Here is a 10735-nt window from a genome sequence, read left to right as displayed (position 1 = left end):
CAAACCAATAATTAAACTCCTCCCAGCTAGCAACAGAATTACATTCTGCAACACCTTTTGTAAGGTTCTCGAGCCTTCCTGGAAATTTTCCTTGCCGTCTCCGAGAGGCAGAGCGCTCCTTGCCGGCCCACAGTGCGCCGTCCCACCAGCAGAAGGCTCCCTATCCCACCGAGTGCGGCGGGAGCACCATTCCGGAGCGGCGCGGCCGGGCCGCGCAGGGCAAGGAGCGGGGGACGGGCGCGGCCAGGGAGGAGCTGCATCCACACACGAGGGGCAGAACGAGGCATCTCCAGCGGACCCTCTGTCTTCCCGTGCTCGGCTATCCGGTGCCCATTATCCGCTGATTGTTTGCTTTTGTTTTGACGCTTAAGGCAAAAGGGTCTAGCATATTGCCTCTTTCTGCTTTTGCCTTTTAAATGAATTCTCGGTTACTCGGTGTGTAAATATTTGCATGCCTCTATCAGTTGACAGGCTCGTATCGCTTTCATCTGCACATGTGGTATGCCCAAAGTATGGGGTATGCGTGGATGGGAACTTAGCGACATCTTCAATATGGCTCATTATCCTAAAATTCATCCTGCTTTTATATATGGATGTTTTATTAACAGCTGAAGTACAGAGGGCTGAATCGATCTCTGTGCCAAAAAGTAACTTAGCTTCAGATCACTGAATATGAAATTCAGTAGTACATTTCTTCTGCCTTTCCTCTGCACTGCAAGACAGAAAAGACACAGCAGCCTTGGGGATTTCCCTGCTTGCCAGGGCTACACAGGACCCTCCAGCTATCCTCAGAGCTATGACCTGCAGCAGCACAAAGAATGTCTGTCCATATACTCCCATGACCCCAAAAGCCTCCTCCTCCCTTTGTGGAATCACAGTGGTGACCACCTCAAATCTACTCTAGCTAAAAAATGCCTTTACACTGAAAAACACTTCTGTGAGTTACTTATGGCAGCTTCTCAGCTCATTTACGTAGAGGAATCATAAGCCACAGATGAATCAGGCTCAAATAAAATTATTTGCAAAAGGCCACACAGTAAGCAGCAGGGAGGACGTGAGCCAGGGACTAAGAGCATGCTCTATTGTGCTTGGTTTTGCCAGTGCAAAAATCCAACGCCAGCGTGCAAAATGCACCATTTTCTCTGCTCCAAATCTCGACAAAGAGATAAACAAAAGTAGTTTTCTTTCGTGTGTTACAGCTGCCTGGCAAACCGACCTTCATGTCTGACTTTCAGAACTTTATGGAAGACTGTAACTTCTTTTTGCAGACAAAATTATAAAGAATCCTTTAAAGAAAACTTTCTAGCTGCACTATTCTCTGTTCTCGGGATGAAACTTGTTTGTAGTGAAGACTTTGAAGTGAGCCTTGGGTTTGTTACAATGGACTAACCTGATTAGAAATCATGCAAACTCTTGCTGCTCTTTAGCTGCATTCCCCCACAGGCTGTATTACAGCTCTCTAACCAGTCCCACAGCATTGAATGATGTCATGGGATCTGCAGCTCAGGGAGATGAAAGGGATAAAGCGGAACCCGCTGGCACTGGGGAAAGCTTCCAACGCACAATCCACAACACAGCTTGGGAACTCAAAAGCTACAGATCCAGCCACTCAACCCCAAGCATTTCAGAATCGTGTGCATTCTCCCAGCACAAGCAAGGAAAGGGGGAAAAGAGCCAGTGCAGAGCACTGAAAGGCAGAATTTGAGTGCAGCTACCTGCTGGAAAAGGAGCTCTTTTTCCTCGCCAAAGCACTGCCTTTGATGTACGGCAACAGATCACTGATCAGATTACAGGCATTTGGTCTCAGTGCTCGTCTGCCTTTGATCTGCATGGTTAATTTTATTTTCCCGGATTTGGAGTTTCGTCTGGACAGGCGCTGACATACTTTTTTTTTTTTTCTTTTCTTGTTCTTTTTCTTTTTTTTTTTTTTTTTTTTTTTTTTTAAGGAGGTAAAAGCACTTAATACAGAAGCTCCGGCAGTGTGAAATTAAGCTGCAGAAACTCTGGCACTGGAAAACTTCATCAGATAACAGGTACTGAATTTTGGGGTTGTTTTTCAGTTTTGTGTTGCAAGAATTTAAGGAATTATAAAGTTCACATAACCAATAATACTACACATTGTGTGTACAAAGTTCAAAAGATTGTTTGTAATTTATGCAGCATTTTGTTTGCAGCTCTTGGGCAGAATTATATAGAGAACAGACAGGCTAGAATAATAGATAGAAAAACTGAAGCAAACCCAGTATTTTTCAATGCTTTGGGGGTATATAAGATTTTGGGTTAAACTGCTCATTCATACTTTCCATAGTTTTGTAAATGTATACTTGAATACATGTATTACATGACTGAGGGGAACACATTTTCTAAGGAAAGACCAACCATATCTCCTACACACTGTAAAACTTTGTTTGCTCTCAGTGCATTTATTAAACTGTGTCTCCTTCAAACAACACTTTTAAGCCTAATAGTTCCATACTTGAGATGAAAAAAGTCTCCACTTCCACAAGTTATTAGAACTAAATTTATAAGCATAGCATCCTTTAACACAAAAGGAAATGGTTTTATTTTAAGATTGAAGGGATTATAGTTCAGCTGTGCCATATGAAATATTGAAAATAAAAGTAATTGTCTAACCTGATGATAGAAGTTTCCTCTAAGACATTTTAATAAATATATTAAAGAAATCTTAGGTTTGTCCAACGCAAACAGCTAGTTTTGCTGAACTTCGTAGAAGTTTTGCTGCATTTTAGTGATGCAATTTCCACTCACTGTGTTTTGTATTCTGTTCCTCAAACTCATATTTATGAAAAGTATTGTGTTGAAGAAATTTTAAGACATCTAATCATGAAGCTCATTATAAGGAAACAATCTTTTGAAGGCTCAGGATTATTCACACATTTTCAGTTTTAAAGGGCCAGATCTGTGTGTGAGTTTGGGCCAAATCCATGAGTGTTCTGTGCCTGCAGCTGGAATCAGACTGTTAAAATAAGACTCAAAGTCCTTCTGTAGTATTTAAATATAATTTAGATTTTCAGAAGAACTTAGAACCCATAATTGGGACCAGACTTGCAAACATTCCAGACAATGAGGTCTTTGAAGATCTACTCTTAATGGTGGCTAGTAATACTGACTTATATAGTCTTAGGTTTAAATTTAAGTGTATATAAATTTTAAATATATTTATTAACAAATTGCAACTAAAAGCATAAATTATAGCTGTCAAGCATCACTTGAACACTATTCTTTAAGATGTCTACCAGTCCACAGGACCTTCAAGATGTTCATATTTCAGTATGCACTATAGTGCAACATGCAAACCCAAATTTTAACAGTCTGCTTGCATCTGAGTAAGGTCAAGTTATCAACACTTCCAGATAAATGTAGATAGCTTTCATTAGTCAGTCTGCAAAGTTTGTTTCTTCTAATTAAAACAATATTTGTATATATAATACTTCAATTTACTGAGTATCAAGAGATAATATGCCAGACACAGATTAACTAGGCCTGACTTGGAATCACTTAATTTTCTATGCCACCAATTAATTCATATTCTTACTTAACAAGTCAATTATATTATAAGGAAAGTAATTAGCACTGTATGAATAATATGTGTATAGCTGTCAAGAAAGAATATAATTTAAGGCATAGCCAAAGCAAAATTTAGTATTTCTCCATAAGTAACAATGATGTACTAAAATATGTTCCTGTAACATTGAAAAATGGCTTTATTTATTAATTCTATGCTTTGCTGATGAGCTTCTCTGCCTTTCCAGTCCCCTTTTGCTTGTTGCTTGTTTTCCAGTATGTACACTCCTTTTCTGAGGAAAATTGTTCCTAAACTTTACCTCTGCATGGTGTAAAGTAGAAAGGGAAGCAAATTTTTAAAAAATAACACAAGGAGTCTTTTTCCTCAGAAGTCAAAAGAGCTGTGCAAGTCTAATGCAATTAAACTATCACTACAAGGGTCTGACCTATCACACAAATGGGTGAAGTTGCACACAGGAGGAACACTGGTTAATCAGATAGATTACACTGTAGAGTAGGATTTGTACAGATAATTATCTGCAACACTTAGGCCCTGAAAATGCATTTAAGAAAGAAAGGGTTTTTTTTTAATTTTGTAAGAAGTCCCTAAGATTTTAGGTAATCTCCCCAGATATTTAAACAAAGATGGGTGTCAACCCAAATAAGCTGAAAAATATCTTTGCTCATCTGTATGTAAGTGAGGCTGAAATGAAAGCACACTTGAACACATTCAAGCATGGTGGGAAGAGGATTTTCAGCAATTTTTGTTGTTTTAAATAGCAGTTCTCTGACAGTTTAGACTGTCATTGATCTGACTTTTAAAGATTAAATACTAATAATTCTTGGCACTAGTAACTTTGCTTTCACTAAGAGCTGTATAAACACTAATTAATCCTCAGGCTTAAGCTTTCAGAAACAAAAAGTTCACAATGCTTTTTCAAGCAGATCTGGCTAGGAAACTCCCAAGTATATGATTTATTTATTAAAATAGCTGAACAATCTCTGATTATAAATAGAGCCATTTTCAAACAGTGTGCCTTAGATAACATCATAAACATATTTTAAAGTTTGTAATAGTTAAGATTATCAAAAGACATTGGACAGTTATACTGACATCAGTTTCCAACAGCTGTCATAACAAGAGTAGATCTATCTCAGAGTTGACTGGGGGAACTGTGTTAGCATTTGAGATATGGAGATAACAGCTTCCTATTGCTGTACAATTTCTGCTTCCACATCAGATATGTCATGCAACTTAGTTTTATCAAAGGGGTCAGCTGACACTGCTTTCCAAATATTTCTTTTTTGCTTTCTCTGTTGTAATGAGAATCTCTGTACTAGTTCTAACAATTCACCTCTTCAATTTCCTGAGAAGCATCATGATTTAAACAAACTAAACTCTAGAGTTTTCAGTACCTTTCAATGATGGATGGAACTAATTAAACCATTTTACATTCAGAGGAAAGATTTTACATGCTACAACAAGGATTTAAACGTTTAAGTTTCAGTGTTACAGACAGCACATTGCTCTGAGTTCATTAGCATAGTAACCCACTGTCTGATGAAAGTCTTAATGTTTCTTTATATGGTAATGCTGAATGTTTAGTCAACACTTCAAGAACTCTGAGATATTTTAATACCTTTGTCTAACTATACTGCTTTAAAACAAGTATCTGAAACATACATGATGATTCTGCTGAGAAGAACTCACGCAATAGTTTCACTGGTGGCTCCAGCAAACAGCATACAAAAGATTGTCTGTAAATAGTGAGACTGTGCACAATGCTCAGTGCTGTGCAGCAGCTGCTATTCACAACAGATGTGCTGCTGCTGTGCTGCAGTATGCCATTCCTCACTGAAATTCCAGCCCCTTGCAGAGCTCCTCCTGGCACGGGTCCTGAAGCAAAGCTCTTCTTTGAAGGCCCTTTAGAAGAGAATTACATGAAAGCCCCTGTACATTCCGAGTTGTTTGGGTTTTATAATTGGAAACAACTAGTTTTGCAGCAATTATTTCTCTCTTTGCATACAACTTGCTGGATTTCAAAAAGCATTCCTTGTTTTTAGAGAAGCCCTTTGGCTGGTGATCTTCAAACTTTTTTTGGTGAGGAGATCCAAAAATTCTGTTTATTTGAAAATGCTTTACCTCCCAGTATAATAATTTGTTCATTTTTTCAGAGCCTAACGCTGTTCCTTGTGTGTCCATACAGTTGTCTAGACTGTAAGTGGATCATTAACTTTTTCGTTACAAGTAAAACTAATAACCTGAAATCCCTGCAGCAGCAGTACTTTTACCAAGGTCTCCAAGACTAGTTTCACCAATGTTGGAGCATCACTAACTTCAGAAAAGCTCCTAATTTGTGCCACAGTAAATCGCAGCAACACCCAACCTAGAGACTATGAAAAATTTGCTATCCATGAAGGGCTGGATTTCTCCATTTCTCCATGGATACTCACATTTGGTATTGACACCATGCTTACAATTGGTTAACTTATTACCTGCAGAATAGATAAAATATTTCAGGCTCTGAGCTAGCAGGAAAAATAGCTACTCAAGAAAGGAGAATTTGCAGTGTGTTGTCAGAAAGCATTTGTCATGATTTTTGGCCAGGAGAGGTGGAAAGGGCTTTGCTGGATTACAAAGACACATTGGACACTCACCTGAACAGTGGCCAAGAGCCAGTGCCTTTAGAACAGCCCAGCAACCACAAGTCTGAGCTCTCTCTGGGGGGGATCAGCAATGCCAAGGCTGCAGTCCCAATGCTGGGCAGCATCTAGTAACAGAGGTGGGCACAGAAGTGCCCTGCTGTCCTGTCCTCCTGGTGGGATAAAAGGGCACTTGTGATTCACCCTGGCTTTGCACGAGTGATAGGAGGCACACACCCCCACTCACGCCCTCCCAGCATGAACACACGGCTCCATCCATCCATCCATCCATCCATCCATCCATCCATCCATCCATCCATCCATCCATCCATCCCATTGGCCGCCGGGCTCAGCTGACGGCCCGGGGCGGGGCGGCGCGGCGTTGCCGTGGTGACGGGGCGGCCGCCGAGGGGAGGCGGCGTCGGGGGCGCTGCGGGCCGAGCGCCCGCCTCCCCGGGCGGCTCCGGCTCTGCCGCCCAGAGCCGCCCCGCGGTGGGTACGCGGGGCACGGAGCCGCGGCTGCTGCTGCCGGTGGGTTCCGCAGATCTCGACAGCCCTGGAGCGGCTGCTCCACGCCCGGGAGCGAGGCGAACAAAAAGCCCTTGAAAGCTGGGCTTTCATGTTCACAAGCGCTTCTCGTGTCTGCTGCGCAAATGAGCTGCTGTTTGCTTCAAACAGTATTAGAGCTGGAGTTGAAGGAATAGGTGCTCTCCACTTTTTCTTTCGGCTGGTAAGAGGTTTAAAAGCTCCAGTTACAGTTCGGTTTATTGAAAAGGTTTTGATTGTTTGACTTCCTTTCCTGTCTCCGTTTCATCTGACCTTGGACTGAAACCTTTACCTGATGTTTGTGAAAAGTCTAAATACTTATTTACCACCTTTATGTTTACAACTACTTTAGAAGGATGCTTTTATCAAGTTTATAAAGTGGTCCAGTAGCATTTAATGTGACTAAGTGGCAAATTGATTCAATCTGTAAGTAGGTTTCTTAGCTACTGCATAATCTCTTTCAAGCACACCTTCACCATCAGGTGTAAGGCGAGTTACTTAGGTATGTTACCTGGGAGGTTGTTACCATAAAAGAAGAAGGTTGGGTTTTTGGAGTGGGATTTTTTTTTGTTGTTTTTGGTTGGTTGGTTTGTTGGGTTTTTTTGTTTCTTTTAGACCTAGAAGTAAGCTTCTTTATTAGTTTACTAGTAAGATGCTTAAAATGTCAGTTAAGGAGGTAATGTCACTTTTTCTCACTTTCAACAACTTGCAATCCTAGTAAAAGAGAATGGTGTGAATGAAAGTAACTCATGTCTGTGGTTAAGACCTTGCATGCCATCCAAAACTGCTGAAGGCTGGCTGGATAAATGTAGCATATTGACATTGCATCATTGCAAGGTGTGTTAACCAGCTCAATGCTTTATAATTCGTGATCCCTAAAAATTACTTTGAAAAAGAACTGTTAGTATATTTTGGTGTAGTGAAGTATGAATTTAATACCGGCATTCTCAATGTATTGCTTATTCACATATCTGAGTAAAAAAGTACAAGTGCACCTTGACACTGAGCTTTCATCTAGCAAACCAGTGTCTCCTAGAACTTGAGATGGGTGAGATGTATTAAACAGAAGGAGCAACATTTTTTTTACCGCAGTTTTGATGTTGTGCGAGTAGGCTCATCAACTCTGGTGAGAGTGGGAGTTCTTGTGTGAATCACAGGCTCTGATCCTCTAAAATGCTTTGTTTATGTGTAGGGAAAATGTTACCGCATTGCACCTTTGTTACAATGTTTCACTCTAATGTCTAATTAATGATAAGCTGGGTAAGTTGAAGAACACAAACTATAAACTGCTTTATCACCATTATTCCTGTAAAGACAAGTACTTCAATTAATGTAACTTGAAGTGTGTGGTACTCAGAAGCAGCACAAATATTTCCTGGCTGTGTCTTGTGGTCCTGTCTTCTTCATCTCCCTCAACCTCTAAAATACATCTAATTGTTTTCAATCACCAGCAAGGTTCTAACTTCAATCTGCTACCTCTGTCTTTACAAAATTAGAAATTAATCCATCGTGGCCTAATGCCGTACATTTCATGCATGGCAGGTTTGTAAAATACAGATCTTTTCAACGTGATATTTAATGTGATGAATGTGCCCTAGCTGACAGTATGGAGTTTTTTCCGCCACATTTTTCAGAAAAGTTGGAGCAAATGTGGTCAGACAAGACCTCATTTACTTCACAAAGGGGAAGACTATAAGGGTTGAGGGCAGGGTGTAATGGGTGTTCTAGACCTGTGAGACAGAAACAACAATGTGCAGCGCTGTAGTGGAAGTTCTTGTCCCTAACGTGCTCCCTTGCTTTGTCTTTCCCATTGCAGCAGCATGAGTACTTTCCCTTCTCTTGTTTCTTGCCCCTGGGGCACTGACTCTGCTAAAGCCATCTGCCACTCCTTGTTTTATTGCCTGCAGTTGACAGCTGCGGGTGGGAAGTAGGTGTTTAGGAAGGAGCTGAGACCCTATTTGTTGGATACCAGAGACCTCTGTTGGCAAGATAAGATGATTATATTTTCATCCCTCTTTCTTACCCAGAACTTCTCAGAGTACTCTGCCAGTGTCATAGAGTGTGTGAAAAGTGGTCATCAAGTGAAAATATCAAATCAAATACGGGAAATTTCAAATACCTGGTTGTGAACTAACTGAGAATTCACAACTTCAAGTTAAGTCAATGTGAAGTTGGGACTCTTCACCATTTCTAAAGTTTCCCTTAGAAGATGGATGATGTTGACTTCAAAGTTTTGAGGCTTCCATGTCTGAGAAACCTGCTAGTCAGCCATAATTTAGTCATGCTGCTTTGATTCTTGAGGTGGTGTGTCTTTCACAGTGGAATTTGGAGGTTTTTGGAGAGAAAAAAGAAATATTTTTCTGACATGGACTTGGAAATAAAATGATGAGTACTATTCAAGCAAGCTGGCAAATGTGGGAGTAAATTTTAGAGAGCCATGGATTCTAGAACCCTAAAAGGCTGGAAGTTCCTACTTCCACAACACATTATTACATATTTCTAATTTATTGTTTGATATTGCCTTCTTTATGCATATGCATAGCAGGCCCCAAATGACCTTAAAATTATGCAACTACATTCCCTAATGCAAGTTCCCTATCCTGAGTTCAGTACATTACCAGTAATGATTGCTTTTCCCTGAGTATTTTAGGCAAGCATATTACTGTTAACTTTATAAGATGTATTTGAAATGATTTTGTGACCTCAAAAAGCTCTGTCCATAGGTTTCTTTCTTCTAATAAAACTGAGTATAACTGAACTTGGCATTTTAAATATCACTATCTGGACAAGAGCAAATAGTGTTTAAAGATATGGAACCTCTGTTTACTCTCACGTGTTTTAGAGGCAAAACACTTCTAATAACTTCTTACTTGAAAGCACGAGGTGCATGGCTGGTGTCCAACAGACATCAGTATCATGCCATTTGATATGAGAGAAGAAATTTGCCCAATAGCAACTTGGCTATTATTAAGTGCTGCAGTCTCTGCTTTTTAAGCAGGACTTTTTACCAAACTGGAGATTGAAGCAGGAAATGTGCAACTGAGACAGTTCTCTCTCCTTTGGGACTTGCATTCAATACAATGAGTTATTAAGGTAACTTTCAATTATTTTTATCAAAATGTTGTAATGAAAGAAACATTTTATTTGTCCTCTTAACAATTGTTATTTCTTATACTCTGACTCATTTCTTTCTTATGTTAGTCAGTACAAAGTCTTTGGTGTTGTTTTGGCAGGAGTGGTGACAATGGGCACAATGATGGCATGATAGAGTACCACAGGCATTCATATAAGTCTGCTGAAATTATTTAAGTGTGTTTTGGTGCTGCTGAAGTGCTCTGAAGTTTAAGGTCCACAGGCATGCAAGCTTCTTTTGGAGTCTTTGTTGATTATAGAAGACTTGTTATATACAAGATATATCATAGGCCTAAACCTAGAAGATCTCATGAAACTTGTAATGATCAGTCAAAAAACTGAACCTTAATCAAGTGTAGGCTAAGTTGGAGAAGTCCTTGATAGTTTTATGCCAGTTATAAAATGCTTGGTTTTGAAAATTTACTCTGGGTTGTGGAACTCCTGGTGAATGGACTTGCCAAGACTGTTATAAAGGCAGTAGATTTTCTTTTAAATAGAGAATATTTTGCAGCTGCAATCAAATTTCACACCTATGTGTGCAAAATGTATTGTGGTACAGGATGGTTTACCATGTGCTTTTTATGTTCTAAAAGTTTTTGAAGTACTTGCTGTAAGAAAACTGAAATACAATATGTCAGCATGACCAGCAAGATTTTTAATACTGCTTTCTCTTCTGTACTGGCATTTGATTTTTATTCCATTTTGACTCCAGAATACTAAAAGATGAGAATATGTAACTAGCTTTGTTTCAGTATTGATTTTGATAAGTTGTATATATACTGATTTTTTAACAGTATTAAATATTCAAGTTATTGAGTGCCGCTTCGCTTTCCCCGGCTAGCTGATGTTGAGAGTGAGGGGCGGCAGTTTTCCCCCTGGAGCTCCTTGA

At 39.8% G+C, this 10735-nt stretch overlaps 1 protein-coding gene across 2 annotated transcripts in view; it reads left to right on the top strand.

Annotated features, from left to right (window-relative positions):
- The first annotated feature begins 1961 nt into the window (after positions 1 to 1961).
- Positions 1962 to 10735, top strand: part of TNFRSF19 (TNF receptor superfamily member 19) — a 56680-nt gene continuing 47906 nt past the window's right edge. The window contains exon 1 of one of the 2 annotated variants that reach the window (XM_041416109.1): positions 1962 to 2033. The gene's annotated coding sequence lies outside the window, so the exon portion shown is untranslated. Of the gene's footprint in view, positions 2034 to 6769; positions 6899 to 10735 lie in introns of those variants that run through there. The other variant, XM_041416110.1, reaches the window with a different exon arrangement.

Source organism: Onychostruthus taczanowskii, unplaced genomic scaffold (assembly GCF_017590055.1).
Source record: "Onychostruthus taczanowskii isolate IOZ18803 unplaced genomic scaffold, ASM1759005v1 scaffold50, whole genome shotgun sequence".
Classification (NCBI taxonomy): domain Eukaryota; kingdom Metazoa; phylum Chordata; class Aves; order Passeriformes; family Passeridae; genus Onychostruthus; species Onychostruthus taczanowskii.
The sequence above is the reverse complement of the archived record's forward strand: the minus strand, read 5'-3'. Positions and strand labels throughout refer to the sequence as shown.